Raw genomic sequence first — 14,251 nt, 5'->3', positions numbered from 1 at the left:
GGGGTAGCCGGCCAAGGTCACAAGATGGGGGTAGCCGGCCAAGGTCACAAGATGGGGGTAGCCGGCCAAGGTCGCAAGATGGGGGTAGCCGGCCAAGGTCACAAGATGGTGGAGCTGGGGTTGGTACTCATGTCCCTTCCACTCTCCGCGCTGTCCTTGATGGCACATCTCTTCGGCGTCCCCCTGCAGGTGTGTCGTAGGTGCTCAATAAAAGCTTGTTAATCGAATTGAATATATGGACTTACATGCTGTTTATAGACCAAGGGATAGATGAGTGTGTGGCACGCCCAAACAACTGGAGCCAAAGGAAATAAAACTCATGCGAGAATTTCGTTCATCTGTCTACCCTCCTTCTCTGTTCAGACCTAACGAGGCGAGAGATCGCAAACTGGGTTTGCAGTGGAGCTCTGGCGCGCTAGGGCAGACGAAGACACGGTTTGGGCCCCACTGACTTCACAAGTCCTAACTCTCCCCCCGCGTGTGATGTTTCTCTAATCTGTGGACACAGGCAGCTACTCCCCCAGTAGGACTTCGCATTTTCTAGAAGAAACAGCTGCACCCTGAGTCTCTCTTACGTCCTCCCCTTCTCTCATTGGGCACGCAGCAAAAGGATATAAACTACCCTTTGTCTAGGACAGTAAACTTGCCTCACACGAGGCCCGGGAAGTTATGGGATCAAGAAGCTAGGAAATAAAAACGTGAAGAAAGGGCTCAGCTGGCAAGTATTTCTGGGTAGTTTTCTCGTCTTTATAAAAATAAAATTACTTTCCCCCTCTTGCTTTGGAAAACCCACAAAACAAATCCGGGATCACTTATATAGCTGTCATTAAACTTCCCTGGCTGACCAGGACTCCAGACTCTGCTGGCAGACGGAAGGATGGTTGATACGGCCTTGCCATTTTGTATTTCAAGGCGGGGGAGGGGGTGGGGGGGATGCCTGGAATTCGGGAGGGGCGGCCTGGCCTCTCACGCAGCCTCACGGAGCCACGCGAGAGCGGTTCATTAATCTCTGAGCCGTTGCAGATCAGGGGAGAGAGGCTGAGCGCGGGGGTCTCTTCCTCCACCGCGTGGCACTCTATCCAGGGCCCCCCGGACCTGCTGCCTGGGCCCCCTTGCTCCCCACCCTCTCACGCAGGGCCCCAGCAGGGAGAGACACAGCATGAATGCAGGAAAATGCTGAGCAGGGGGCTCGTTGGCAATGTTTGTGTTTCCGTTCCCCAGAAGCCATGATTAACGGGTGCGAGGTGAGGGGGAGGCACCACGGACACTCCATCCTCGCAGGGAAGAAAACCGCACCAACTTGCTGGTCAGAGCTCCGCGTTTCTGTGGCAGTTCACAAACCAGTGTTCACGGAGAGGCTTCATTATCGCCCCTCAGCCACTCTATAAGGTACCACGTGAGCCTCTCGACGGTCCCATTTCACAGAGGAGAAGACTGAGGCTCGGGAGCCAGCTGCTTCCTGACAGAAAGGAGCAGGGCAGAAACAAACCCGCCCCTTCCCGCCCCCCCTCCTCCCTGCTTTAGGGCCAGCCCCCTTCCTCACCCTTCTTCCTCAGTTGAGAAAGCCCCCTAGAATTAAGAGCCCTGGATGTGGCTCCCCAAAGGAGGGTATTTTGGTTTTGGTTTTGTTTAATTAATTTATTTATTATTGAGAGACAGAGAAAGAGACAGCCTGCATAAGTGGGAGAGGGGCAGAGAGAGAGGGGGAGAGAGAGAATCCCAAGCAGGCTCCACACTGTCAGCGCAAAGCCCAGTGCGGGGATCGAACCCACGAACCGCGAGATCATGACCCGAGCTGAAATCAAGAGCCGGACACTTAACCCACTGAGCCACCCAGGAGCCCCCCCAAAAGAAGGGTTTTAAACAAATTCCTCCAAGGCTGTCCCATAGAGGTAACAAAGAAGTATCAGTGAGCCTACTTCTTACCAGCGTGAAAACGATCTTAAGGAAACCATTTTCCAGGATGACTTTTGAGGCTCCTCAATGTGCTAGGTCAACGCACAGTCTCTCCCCCTCCCTCTCTCTTGCTATCTCTTCTTTTTTTCCACACCCCCTCCTTTCACGTTGTCTGTCCCCAAACCCTGAGATAAGCCGACCAACAGCGTGGGTCCCACCAGCCCCTAACATTTGAACCAAACTAAGCCTCAATTCTTGCCCCAATCCCCCCCCCCCCCAAATATGAGGACGGTGGGGTTTTTGTTTTCGTAATTATAAAATACACTCTTGTAAAAAAAAAAATGGTTTTTGAATAATATAGATGTTCTGTACCCACCAAGCCTCCCCACCCCCAGCAGCAAATCCCTAAATCCACTCACTTGAGGCAGGACCTCACGTCTCTCCTGCCCCCCAGTTACTTCCCGGAGCTCCCCAGAGGACGCACACACAGGCCGCACCCCCACCAGACCCCTTGGGCAGTTCCTGTCTCTCCTCCCAAGCTCTCGCTGCCGCCCGGCTGGCGTCCAGAGGAGCCCTCGGGCCTTCCAGAAGGCAGGACTGAGCTTCTCGTAGGTTGACTGGATGGTGTACAATCTTATTTCTCTCTAGCTCCCCCCAACCCCCCTTGGCCGGGCCACTGTGGCACAACCCTTGGACAGCCCCTTTCCTCAGCCTTCTTTCTTAGTTGAGAAAGCCCCCTAACATTAACAGCCCTGGATGTGGCTCCCCAAAGAAGGGTTTTACACAGATTCCTCCAAGGCTGCCCCCTAAGAGGTAACAACGAAGTTTCAGTGAGCCTATTTCTTTTTTTTTTTAATGTTTATTTATTTTTGAGAGAGAGAGAGAGAGCACGAGTGGGGGATGGACAGAGAGAGAGGGAGACACAGAATCCAAAGCAGGCTCCAGGCTCCGAGCTGTCAGCACAGAGCCCGACCCGGGGCTCGAACCCACAAACTGTGAGATCATGACCTGAGCCGAAGTCAGACGCTTAACCGACTGAGCCACCCAGGCACCCCTCAGTGAGCCTATTTCTTACCTGTGTGAAAACAGTCTTGAGGAAACAATTTTCCAGGGTGACTTGTGGCTCCTAAATGTACTAAGTCAACTCACAGTCTTTCTCTCTCTCTCCGCACTCTCGCATCCTCTCTCTCCGATCTCTTCCCTTCTCGCACACCCCCTCCCTTCAAGTTGGCTGACCCCAAACCCTCAGATAACTAACCACCACAAACCCCCTCAAGGCACCTTATGCCGAGTCCAGGAAGCTCAAAACATGACCTTTAACCTCTCAACCCCCAAATGGAACCTTCTGCACATCTGTTCCCAACCTCGACATGTAAGAGAAGAAACCCAAATAAAAGTTGTCCCTTCCCTTCCGATTTGCCAGCAGTTGAAAAATGAAGCCGTCCAACAAAACTAGGAACTTGATCTTTGAAGGCAAACCGAAAAGTTACCTATTTGCTCCAAATGAAGGCTCTTCCTCCAAACTCTGCTGAAGAGTTTTTCCTCCAAACTCTGCACAGGAGACTGTGCAGTGGGGATTAATTACTCTCAGAAGCGTCCGTGGTTTTCCACTCATGGTCCGTAGTAGACTCTTGCCTTTTCTATTTATCAGGTACCACCAGCCTTCCTTTGCACTTAAACAACAACTACAATAAAAAGTCCGTTGCACCAGTATGATGCCGCGTCGTCCCTGTTTTCATCAATCTTAAAACCTGGGGGAATGTGCTGCTACATTTACTTGGTCAGCATTATATGGCATATTTAAAATCGCTGGGAGAACCTAAAATAATTGCAGTGGAGACAGCCACAGCTAAGCCAAGAAAGGCTCCAGGCTAGCACCTGTCCGTCTCTGCACGAGCAGAGTGGGCGTCCTCCTGTCCCTCTGCCCCAGCGCTCCCACTTCCAGAAATACCCTTCCCTTCCTGCTCCCTTTCTGAGCAAAGTTCACCTTCCGTGGAAGGTTCCGCCTACAGGGAACTCATGTTTTCGGGTCATCTCCGGGGTTGGGGTGGGGGGGAAGAAATACGCTAGCTTTACAACACCCCTTTCGGGGAACTCAGAAATGTTGTCCTTACAGTTGGGGGGTTACCGTTTCCTTCTAATTGCAAGACGTCTTCCCCTGTGTGTGGGAATAAATGTTGTTTTTTTAGGGACCCCAAGAATTACTGCGGGGTTCCTACAAGCTGCATTCTCAGCCAGGCTGGGCGGGAGACCCTCGGCCCCCTCTCTGTGTCCTGTGCTGTTCACTCATCCGTTCAGAGAGCGCAAAGATCATCAGAGGCCTCACAGAGCACCGTTCACCGCCCCCCATCACAACACCCCCCCCCCCCAGAATTGTGCGCCGATGGCCTGCGGGCGAGGGGCAGAGGGAGGAGAGGTTCTGGACCCCTGCGTGTTTGCCCGATGGCATTCTCCCCCTCGCTTTTCCATCCTGTGGGTGAACGGCAGGTGTGAGGGAGGCACGCGCAGTTTCCAGCCACAGGATTGTCTCCTTGGGGTTAATTCCGCCTGCCAATTTCCATTCCTGCTCCAGACTTGCCCCCAACTGGAGCTGGGATTCCCAGGATTCTTTACGAAAATATTTTCCCCAGCCTTCCCTTCCGACAGCCGTGGTTATCTCTGACAGCGGGCTGGCCTCTGTCTCTCTCAGGCTGGTCGGGATCAGCCCCAGATCACTCTGGGTAGCTAGCTACCCGCCCCCCCCCCCCCCAGGTCACACACCAAGGGTTACTTCCTTTGCAAACCTGTGCTCCCTCTGCCTTTGGTTTGTGATCATTAGCTGGAATGCAGGCAGGCAGGTGTCTGATTAGCCAGGGCTTCTAGTAGCTTCTCCCTGGAAGCGCTCATTCAGGGGCCACAACTTCCAAATTACGCAACGCTTGTGGGTTGGTTCATTAAAATCAGTGTTCCTGGAGAATGTAGAAAAAAAACTTGGAAGCAGTTTTAGTCGATGTAATAGAATTTTTTAAAATGGCATTTTGAGGGGTGCTTGGGCAGCTCAGTCGGTTGTGCATCCAACTTCGGCTCGGGTCATGATCTCACAGTCCATGAGTTCGAGCCCCACGTCGGGCTCTGTACTGACAGCTCAGAGCCTGGAGCCTGCTTCGTATTCTGTGTTTCCCTCTCTCTCTGCCCCACCCCTGCTTGTGCTGTGTCTCTCTCTTTCAAAAAAAGTGAATAAACGTTAAAAAAAAAATTTTAATGGCATTTTGAAAAGAAAATAAGAAGTCCCTATAAGGGTAAACTGCTTTATAATGTTAAATGGTTTTCCACACATTACCCAACAAACCTTACAGTAGCCCCGTTCAAAGGACAAGGTGCGTTAATTATGTCTAAGTTTTGTGATGTTAGGAATCAGAAAATTAAAACATAGAGAAGTTAAGGTATGCACTCAGGGGGAACCTGGGTGGCTCGGTTAACCATCCAGCTTTTGCTCAGATCATGATCTCGCGGTTTGTGGGTTCGAGCCCCGTGTCGGGCTCTGTGCTGACAGCTCAGAGCCCGGAGTCTGCTTCGGGTGCTGTGTCTCCCTCTCTCTCTGCCCCTCCCCTGCTCCCACTCTGTCTCTCCTGCTCTCTCAAAAATAAATAAACATTAAAAAAAAAATTAAAAAGAAAAAAAACAGTATGTGCTCAGGGTTATATGTCTGGGCCAGAACTAGAAACTATGTCCCCTCTTCCATTCATGTTGTGTGTGCTTTGCACAATCAGATCACAAGTAGAGCCCAGTGTTAACGGGTCTCAGATGGCCCAGTGAAGTCACACATTCCAGATGCACTCACTCTGCATGCACAGAGATTCCTCTAGAAGATGTTCAATTCCTCATTGTTTGTAATACAAAACGTCTGGAAACAGCCCCATGCCTAATGCCAAGAATTTGCTTAAATGAACTCTTCAAAACTGTGAAATATTATATAGTTACTAAAACAATGTTCTATGAGTATAATTGCTGACATTTGCTGACAACTGTTCCTAATACGGTAATAATAATTATCATTACAGCTATCATTTTAATAATTATAGGTATAAGTAAAATGTATGAGAAATGGTGTGCAAGGATATATACTAAAATATTTACAGTGCTTGGATTACAGATGATTTTATTTCTTCTTTCGGTTATCTGGGTCTTCTACTTTTTCTACAGCAAAAATACATTTCTTGAGTACTTTGCAATGGACCGAATGTCGTGACCCTCCCAAAATTGATGTTGAAATCCTACCCCTTCAGTGTGATGGAGTGTATCAGGAGGTGGGGCCTTTGGGAGGTGAATAGTTCATGCAAATGGAGCCCTCATGATTAGGATCAGCACCCTTTATTTAAAAAAGGGACCCCAGGGGCAGCTGGGCGGCTCAGTTGGTTAAGCATCCGACTGGCTCAGGTCATGATCTCACAGTTTGTGGGTTTGAGCCCCGCATCGGGCTCTGTGCAAACAGGGCAGAGCCTGCTTGGGATTCTCTCTCTCTCTCTCTCTGCCCCTCCTGCTCGCTCTCTCTCTCTCTCTCTCTCTCTCAAAATAAATAAACTTAAAAATAAAAGGGGGAGCCCAGAGACCCCCCCTTGTCTTATCTCTACCACATGCAGATACAGTGAGGAAACAGCCACCTGTAGCCCAGGAAGAAGCGTGCCCCAGAACCTGACCTGCCAGCACCCTGCTCTTGGACTTCACGTCCAACCTGCGGAACAGAACCGTGAGAAGTAAATTTCCAGTACTGATAAGCCACCCAGTCTATGGTATTTTGTGAGAGCAGCTCAAAACAGACTAAAACATACTTTTTAAAGTTTTAAGATTATTTCATCAAGAAAGCTCGTTTGATCAAAGACCATGTATGCTTGCCCCCGAGGTGAGTATATTTAATATCATAATAAAACAGCCTTTTTGGTTTATTTTATCTTATCGTAAGCTTCCTATGTATGGGAAACTCAGTTTACTTTTTCAAGGATAATAATAAACATATTTCATAAGCGTATTGAGGCTCACTCTTAGTGAATTTCTTTAGGTAACAGGATTAATCATAAACCACAAATGCTGTCACACGAATTGTGTTGGGATTTTTTCCCCCAGAAACGTGAATGTATTTCCGTTCAAACGTAAATCATAATTATTATACTCTTTACTGGATGAAGTCACAAAACCATGGCCGGGGCCACCCCCAAGTTGTGCTTCCTCGGAGACAACCTCACTGTCCTTTTTGTTCACTTCTGTTTGACTCTGTTGCATTTCCCCAGGCTGCTGGCCAACCGCCCCCACCACCACCCCCTTCTCTGTTCTTGTATGCTGCTCCCACTCAACTCCTCTCATCAGAGGACCAGGAATCTTGATCACTTGAGCCTCGTGATTTTCAATCTCCATTAGCTGAAGGGATCTTTGTTGCAAGGACTTTCTTGCCACGCAGCACAAAAGGTGGGGTGACCTAGGCTGGCTTGCCTCGGATGGTTTACATCTGTCCTCTTGGCTTCATTGTTAAGTCTGCCCCTGTCCCTCTCTCCTGAGCCCTGGTTTGGACAATAAATGTTAGTCTCACTACGAGAAGAACATCCAAGACCTGAGCTGCTCTGGTTGGGGGCTATCCCTTACCCTTTCTCCCTCATCTTGGCTCCTGCTAATGCTTCCTCCATTAAGTGACAAAAAGTCTTTCTTTTTCCTGCAAGCATTCTGACTGTTACTTCTTAATCATTGGAAGGCCGTCCAGTGATTCTCAGACCACGGCTCTGCGTCTATTTTAAATATGCTGTTAACTGCCCACCGCAGAAGAGTTCAATTCAAATCCTCATTTCAGGACTAGAGCAAATACATGTGAATAAGACGTAACTTTATGGAGAAAAATCAAAAACGGGGCTGGAACCAAAGTGTCCTCATTCACAGACTGCCTCACCCCGTGCTGGTTCTCTTCAGAGCCACGTCAGGATGGAGTCTCCCAGGGTCCCCTCCAGACTGGGGAGACAGACAACAGCGGTTGCCGTGGAAACTGCCGGGTGGGCTGGCATCACGGGGTTCTGCTGGCCCTGCTCTGTGGCTGACACCCAGCCCTGACGACTTTAAGTTCTGGTTGGCTATGGCTTTGCTGAGGGGCTACAGTGATGGGGGTGGGGAGCCAGGAACAGACACCAGCACGACAACCGACAACAGTAAGATGACTACAGCGGGGCGCACATCTCTTCCCCTGAAAGAAACTCAAGCAACGACCAAAGAAATCACTAATGCACTTTAAAGATTAATATGCTTGGGGCACCCGCGTGGCTCAGTGCGTTGAGCGTCTGACATCGGCTCAGGCCATGATCCCACGGTTCGTGAGTTCAAGCCCTGCATCAGGCTTTCTTCTGTCAGTGCAGAGCCCGTATTAGAGCCTCTGTCTCCCTCTCTCTGTGCTGCTCCCCCGCTCACGCACTCTCTCTCTCTCTCTCTCTTAAAAATAAATAAAAGATTTAAAAAAAGGATTAATATTCGTGATGAAACAGTGGTGACCAGAGATGCTGTTAAATAAAGTGTTCACGTGCCCACGTGTTAATTCTATTCAGAATTCCATGAGCTGATTCAAGAATATCCTCAAGACGCGCCACCTGCAGCCACCTACGACTCACTGCCAGGAGCAGCGGCAGCAAATGTGGGTGGTACTTCCATTCGAAGGCTCTTCTGTGGTCTCGGTTCTCCAAAAGGGAGAGTATTGTCAATGGCCATCTGCTTCCAGATGCTTTGTCTGACCTATCAGCTATTGGTCAAGTTTGCCTTTCCAAATCAATGCTTAATCGGAATAGCAAAACACGTACGCTGATAAGGAAGAACGTGATCAATCGTTCTGGTCAAGACTCTTCATTATACAAATGAGGAAACCGAGGCTGGGAGCCAAGGACAAGACTTGCTCTGCAAGTCAGAGGCACGCAGGACACAGACCCCAAGGCTCCAGGCTTCCCAGTCTGGTCTGGCCTCACAGCACCTCTTTGCCTGGGCTACATTCTGTTGAGTAAAATAATTTAATGCTTAAGTAGATATACCCATACATAAAAACTTCCATTTCGAGCCTGACTTAAAATAGGATTGTTGAATTTACTTTAAGGTTTTGGAAAATGTATTAAACTGAATAAAATCCTTTTGAAGGCTTGTCCCATAAAAAAAAGATAATAGCGTTCCTTCATGTTTCCAGAGGAACGAATGGCACCAACACCGGCTAGGATTCCTGGGAAGTCCCGTGAGTCAGGCATATTAGCAAGGTGATCTGAAATGTGCTTTTTTTCAGGAAGGCTGTCCTCTCTCTTGATTGGCAATTCCAAAGGGCTCAGGCAGGGGCACCTGGGTGGCTCAGGTGGTTGAGCATCCAACTCTTGGTTTTGGCTTCGGGCATGATCTCACAGTTTGTGAGTTCGAGCCCCACATCAGGCTCTGTGCTGACAGCTCAGCCTGGAGCCTGCTTCAGATTCTGTGTCTCCCTTGCTCTCTGCCCCTCCCCCACCCAGTCTCTCTCCCCTTCAAAAATAAATTTTAAAAATGTTGGGGGGAGGGAGGGTAGGGTAGGTGATGGGCATTGAAGAGGGCATCTTTTGGGATGAGCACTGGGTGTTGTATGGAAACCAATTTGACAATAAATTTCATGTATTAAAAAAAATGTTTAAAAAAAAACATTTCAAAGTGCTCTGGCAAACACTGGATAAGCCCTCGGAAAGCACTGGGGGAGGGGAGTTAGTAATGAACCTGAGTCATGGAAACTTAAGAAGTGACTGCAAGAGAAAACATAATTAACTTCTCAGTGTAAAACCTAAGTCTCTTGGGGAAATGCTCGTGGGAGTGTAGGTGTAGACAATTTCAGGAATGAATACTGAGTAATCTAAGCTGCTGGCAATCTGGTGGGGGTTAGCGGGGAGAGGCCTTGAACGTGACTTTAATGAAGGGGCTCGCTTATGAGGGAGAGGGATAAACTCCAGATTGAGATGAGGCAACCCATCCACGGGAAGGGCCCTCCTGCAGCTCCCCAGCTGGTGACCGCCAGACTCGATGAATATTTATGTGGTAAAATGCGGCCCCTTGTGGTCAGATTAGGGAGAAAAAAATCCAACTCCAAGCCGGAGCATAATCCTCACCTGCTTCATGGGGTGTTCAACGAGGCGCAGAGGAAACAACTAGGATATTCAGAGAACGTTAATTGTGACCGAACAGATGAGGGTACTAAAGGATATGTATTCACTGTCCTCCAGACAGCCCATCTCAATTTCGAACATGCATAGGGACCACCCCGGGGTCTTGTCGAACTCAGGTCCAGGATCACAGCAGACTAATAAGCTCCCAGGGGATGCCCCCCCACCACCACCGTGAGTCTCCAGTGGCTCGAGAGAAGTCCCCTGCCCTTGGGTGGGCCAGGGCTGCCCCATCAGACTCCCTCCGTGCAGGGACCATGGGCCCCTGGAGAGCATCCCGAGGGGTTACAATCCCCCACAGCCCCAACACCAAGATGCCTGGGTAACCACTTTTCTTTTGCCTCTTCAAGCTCAAGGGCCTGTCTACCCCAGTTCTAGGATTATCCTTTCCCCCAACAAGGAAAGAGGGTCCTGAGACAAAGCCCACTCCCTGACTCCTTCCTATCCTATCAAGACCTCATCAGAAGCAACTTGTTCAGGGGCACCTGGATGGCTCAGTCAGTTGAGCTTCTGACTTTGGCTCAGGTCATGATCTCGCGGCTCGTGGGGTTGAGCCCCGCATTGGGCTCTGTGCTGACAGCTCGCAGCCTGGAGCCTACTTTGGACTCTGTGTCTCTGCCTCTCCCCTGCTCTCGCCCCCCTGCTCTCTCTCTCAAAAATAAACATTAAAAAAAATTGTTTTAAAAGCAACTATTTCCAGGGCGCCCGGGTGGCTCAGTCGGTTAAGTGTCCAACTTCAGCTCAGGTCACTATCTCACCGTCCGTGAGTTTGAGCCCCGTGTCGGGCTCTGTGCTGACAGCTCAGAGCCTGGAGCCTGCTTCTGATTCTGTGTCTCCCTCTCTCTCTGCCCCTCCCCTGCTCATGCTCTGTCTCTCTCTGTCTCAAAAATAAATAAAAAACATTTTTAAAAAATTTAAAAAAAAAGCAACTATTTCCGGTGGCCACAGGACTGTGCCTGTTGGATTTCCATGTTAATAAAGGCGGTGGGTTTCTTTCATGGCTTTCCCGATCACGGAAGATCCACTGACAGAATATTCCCAATGCTATTTACTTCCAAATCTCCTCTCGTGCATCGCACGTTTGAAGGCGGCTTATGACGTCTATCTGCTAGGCTTCTCACCCACACTGTGGCGCGTGAGGCCCGCGGCGATGCTGCACCTTGTTTCAAGCCACAGGGTTGCATGTGCACGCACACCTAATGCCAAGAATTCATTGTAGTTGGTTAGTACTTTTTACCTTGATGTGGGAGGAGAACGAGGAAATAGATAACGCAGAATGATCACAGGTGGGTAATTACACGTGTAAATGAGTTCAGTTTGGTATTTTTTTCCCGTGAGTTCCTATTTACATGGTTAACATGGAATTCTAACCCCACACCACCAGTGCATATTGGGATAGTTTCTTTCATCCTTATATGTCAATTCTGAAATATTAAAAGTGATCTAGAATGCTTTAGTATAAACATTTTTGTTTTGCTTTTCAGAGTTTTCCATTTACCATCGTGACTGTACAAAGTAGACAGGAGATGAAAATTCTCTCTTCATTTAACAAGTATTAATTGCCTCCAACATATGAGTCCCTACATGTTGGGCCTCTGGAAAAAAAACTTGTTAGTCTTGCAGGAAAGTTTCCCACATAACTATAATATGAAATCAAATGAGGCAAGAAAAACATCCTGAGGGAACTTAGGAATGAAGTGGGAGAAATTACTTCTGACTGAGAAATCAACAAGGGCTTCCTGGAGGAAGTGACATCCAAGCAGGACTTTGAAGGACAAGTAAAAACTGTATACATATTAAAGAACGGCATATTGAGACACAGAGTGTTCTGGTTGGCAAAAGTTCGGAGTCCCAGGTAAACAAATTGGGAGACAGAGCCAGGAAGCCATCTGGGACCAGAACAAGGGCCAGGAGTCAGATCAAGAGGCCTACATTCTGGGTGCTACGTGGTAATGTCGAGCATGGGAACATGCATTTGACAGTGGCATGTTCACTGGATCAGGGGTAGGGAATTAAAGCACGAAGACCAACTAAATACAGTAAAACCCTGGTTGGGACGCCTGGGTGGCTCAGTTGGTTGAGCGCCCGACTTCAGCTCAGGTCATGATCTCTGTTCACAAGTTCAAGCCCTGCATCGGGCCCTGTGCTGACAGCTCAGAGCCTGGAGCCTGTTTCAGATTCTGTCTCCCTCTCTCTTTGCCCCTTCCCCTGGACTGTCTCTCTCTCTCTCTCTCTCTCAAAAACAAATAAACATTAAAAAACAAAAAAAACCTTGGTTTGCGAGCATAACTCGCTCCAGAAACATGCTTGTAATCCAAAGTACTTGAATATCAAAGCGAATTTCCCCATAAGAAATAACAGAAACTCAGATGATTTGTTTCACAACCCAAAAGTATTCATATAAAAATGATTACACTACTGCAATATAATAAAAAAATAATACAGAAAATACAAACTGTGAAGAAAAATAAATTAGCCTGCACTTACAGGGCTGGTGTGAGGGAGACACGAGAGAGGAGGGTTATTGCACAGGACGATTTTCACTCTAGCGGATTTTGACTACAGGACGGTATTAATAAACTCTTGTCATATACTGTGTTGAATGTCACTGGCAACAAGACAGCAGAGGAAAGGGTCTCTATCTGCAGGCAGCTGACCTAGAATGAAGCGAGCATTCCTAGGCTTCTCTTGTCTGGAAAAGCAAAAGACTGTCCATGTGCTTTGAAGTGACAAAAAAATACTAGTGCCAGTTGTGGGCACCTTCCAACGTCCTGAAAAATCACTGATCTCTGCCAAACGCCATGGCCTGAGACGGAGCATCCAAGAACGGGAGATGATCATCCACAATCCCGCAGAGAGAGAGAGAGAAGAACCATTGGCTCAGTTGTGATCATGTGACATTCAGTGGCACGTTCTACTTGTATTGCAAGACATTGCTCGTTTATCAAATTAAAATTTATTAAAAATGTTTATCTTGCGGAACAAGTTACTCGCCATCCAAGGTTTTGCTGTAATTCAAGCAAGAAGTAAGGACGCCTAAGGGAGAAATGGGCGGGGGAACGTGACTTTGGGAAAGGAGGGCGGACCCAATGGTGGGTTGGAGGAGGGGCAGGGAACGAAGAGTTCGTGTGACCAGTGTTTCAGGTCCAGGGCCCACGAGAGAGGACAATGTCGCACGGAGGGCACCTGGGGGAGGGTGCAGGTCACTGGGGATTCGGAACCAGGGCCTGAGGGAGACCGACCGGGCTGTGGGGACTTGGAGACCCAGGATGGTCACTGAAGTCAGGACAGGGCGGGAAGTGTCCAGGGAAGACTGGAGAGAGAGAACGAGGGGAGGGCAGCGGGTGAGGGTGGCAAGGGGGGGAGGGCAGGAGGGGCAGGTCAGAGGTCATTAACGATGGAGCATGAGCGTGCACTCGTGGTTTGGCTTGACAAAATCTTGCAAACACTCGCAAAAAACCAAGTCATAACGAAGCCTCCACATCTCGTCAGTGATGACCGGCCACAATCGATGGTGTTGACCACCCCTGCCGTGTGGTGACTTCAGTGAAGTATCTCACAGCAGATCCCAGGAACCGTGCCACTTTGGTCCTGCATATTTCATCACACATGGCTAGGAAATATGGACAACTGGGAAGAGAATTCTAAAAGGGAGGACAACTGAAAACTTGTCAGCAGAGTGCACGACACTTGATCTTGGAGTTGTAAGTTCGAGCGCCACGCTGGGTGTGGAGATGACTTAACAAAATAAAACCTTAAATTAAAAAAAAAAAAAGCAAATTGTTGCAAGTTGGAGGGATTTCAGACAGATAGGAACACTTTGTGGGAACCTTCGTTGCTAGCCTTAAGGAGAGTGGTTTCAGGAGAATGCCCGGAGTGAACGATCAAAAGGCCACAGCTTGTCACGAGCGGGTCTGGCTATAGGTGGGAGAGCCGTGCAGAGAGGTAGCCGGGCCGCAGGTGCGCTCGCCACCAAAAGGACACCTGAGCGCGCCTGCCGGGCAAGAGTAGAGTCCGCAGAGTGGACTGTGGCTGGAGATGTGAGAAATTAGACAGGTGACTCGGCAGAAGTCATCCTGCTGAATCGTAAACGAGCACTGACTGTGCGGCCGCATCCCCTTCCAGCCATGTCCTCGTGGAGATCACCCTCCAACAGAAAGACAATAAGCTAACAAACAAGTGTAATCTGTGAC

The 14,251-nt window shown here is 49.0% G+C and overlaps 1 protein-coding gene across 1 annotated transcript in view; it reads right to left on the bottom strand.

The window, feature by feature from the left end:
* MIS18A (MIS18 kinetochore protein A) overlaps positions 1-14,251 on the bottom strand; it is a 46,048-nt gene that overhangs the window by 14,888 nt on the left and 16,909 nt on the right. Inside the window, exon 7 of the transcript XR_005793182.1 lies at positions 4,680-4,844. The gene's annotated coding sequence lies outside the window, so the exon portion shown is untranslated. The remainder of the gene's footprint in view (positions 1-4,679; positions 4,845-14,251) is intronic.

The sequence above is a fragment of the Herpailurus yagouaroundi genome, unplaced genomic scaffold, assembly GCF_014898765.1.
Source record: "Herpailurus yagouaroundi ecotype Mexico unplaced genomic scaffold, PumYag 162, whole genome shotgun sequence".
NCBI lineage: Eukaryota > Metazoa > Chordata > Mammalia > Carnivora > Felidae > Herpailurus > Herpailurus yagouaroundi.
Note: the sequence above shows the minus strand (reverse complement) of the source record. Positions and strands in the feature narration are given on the sequence as shown.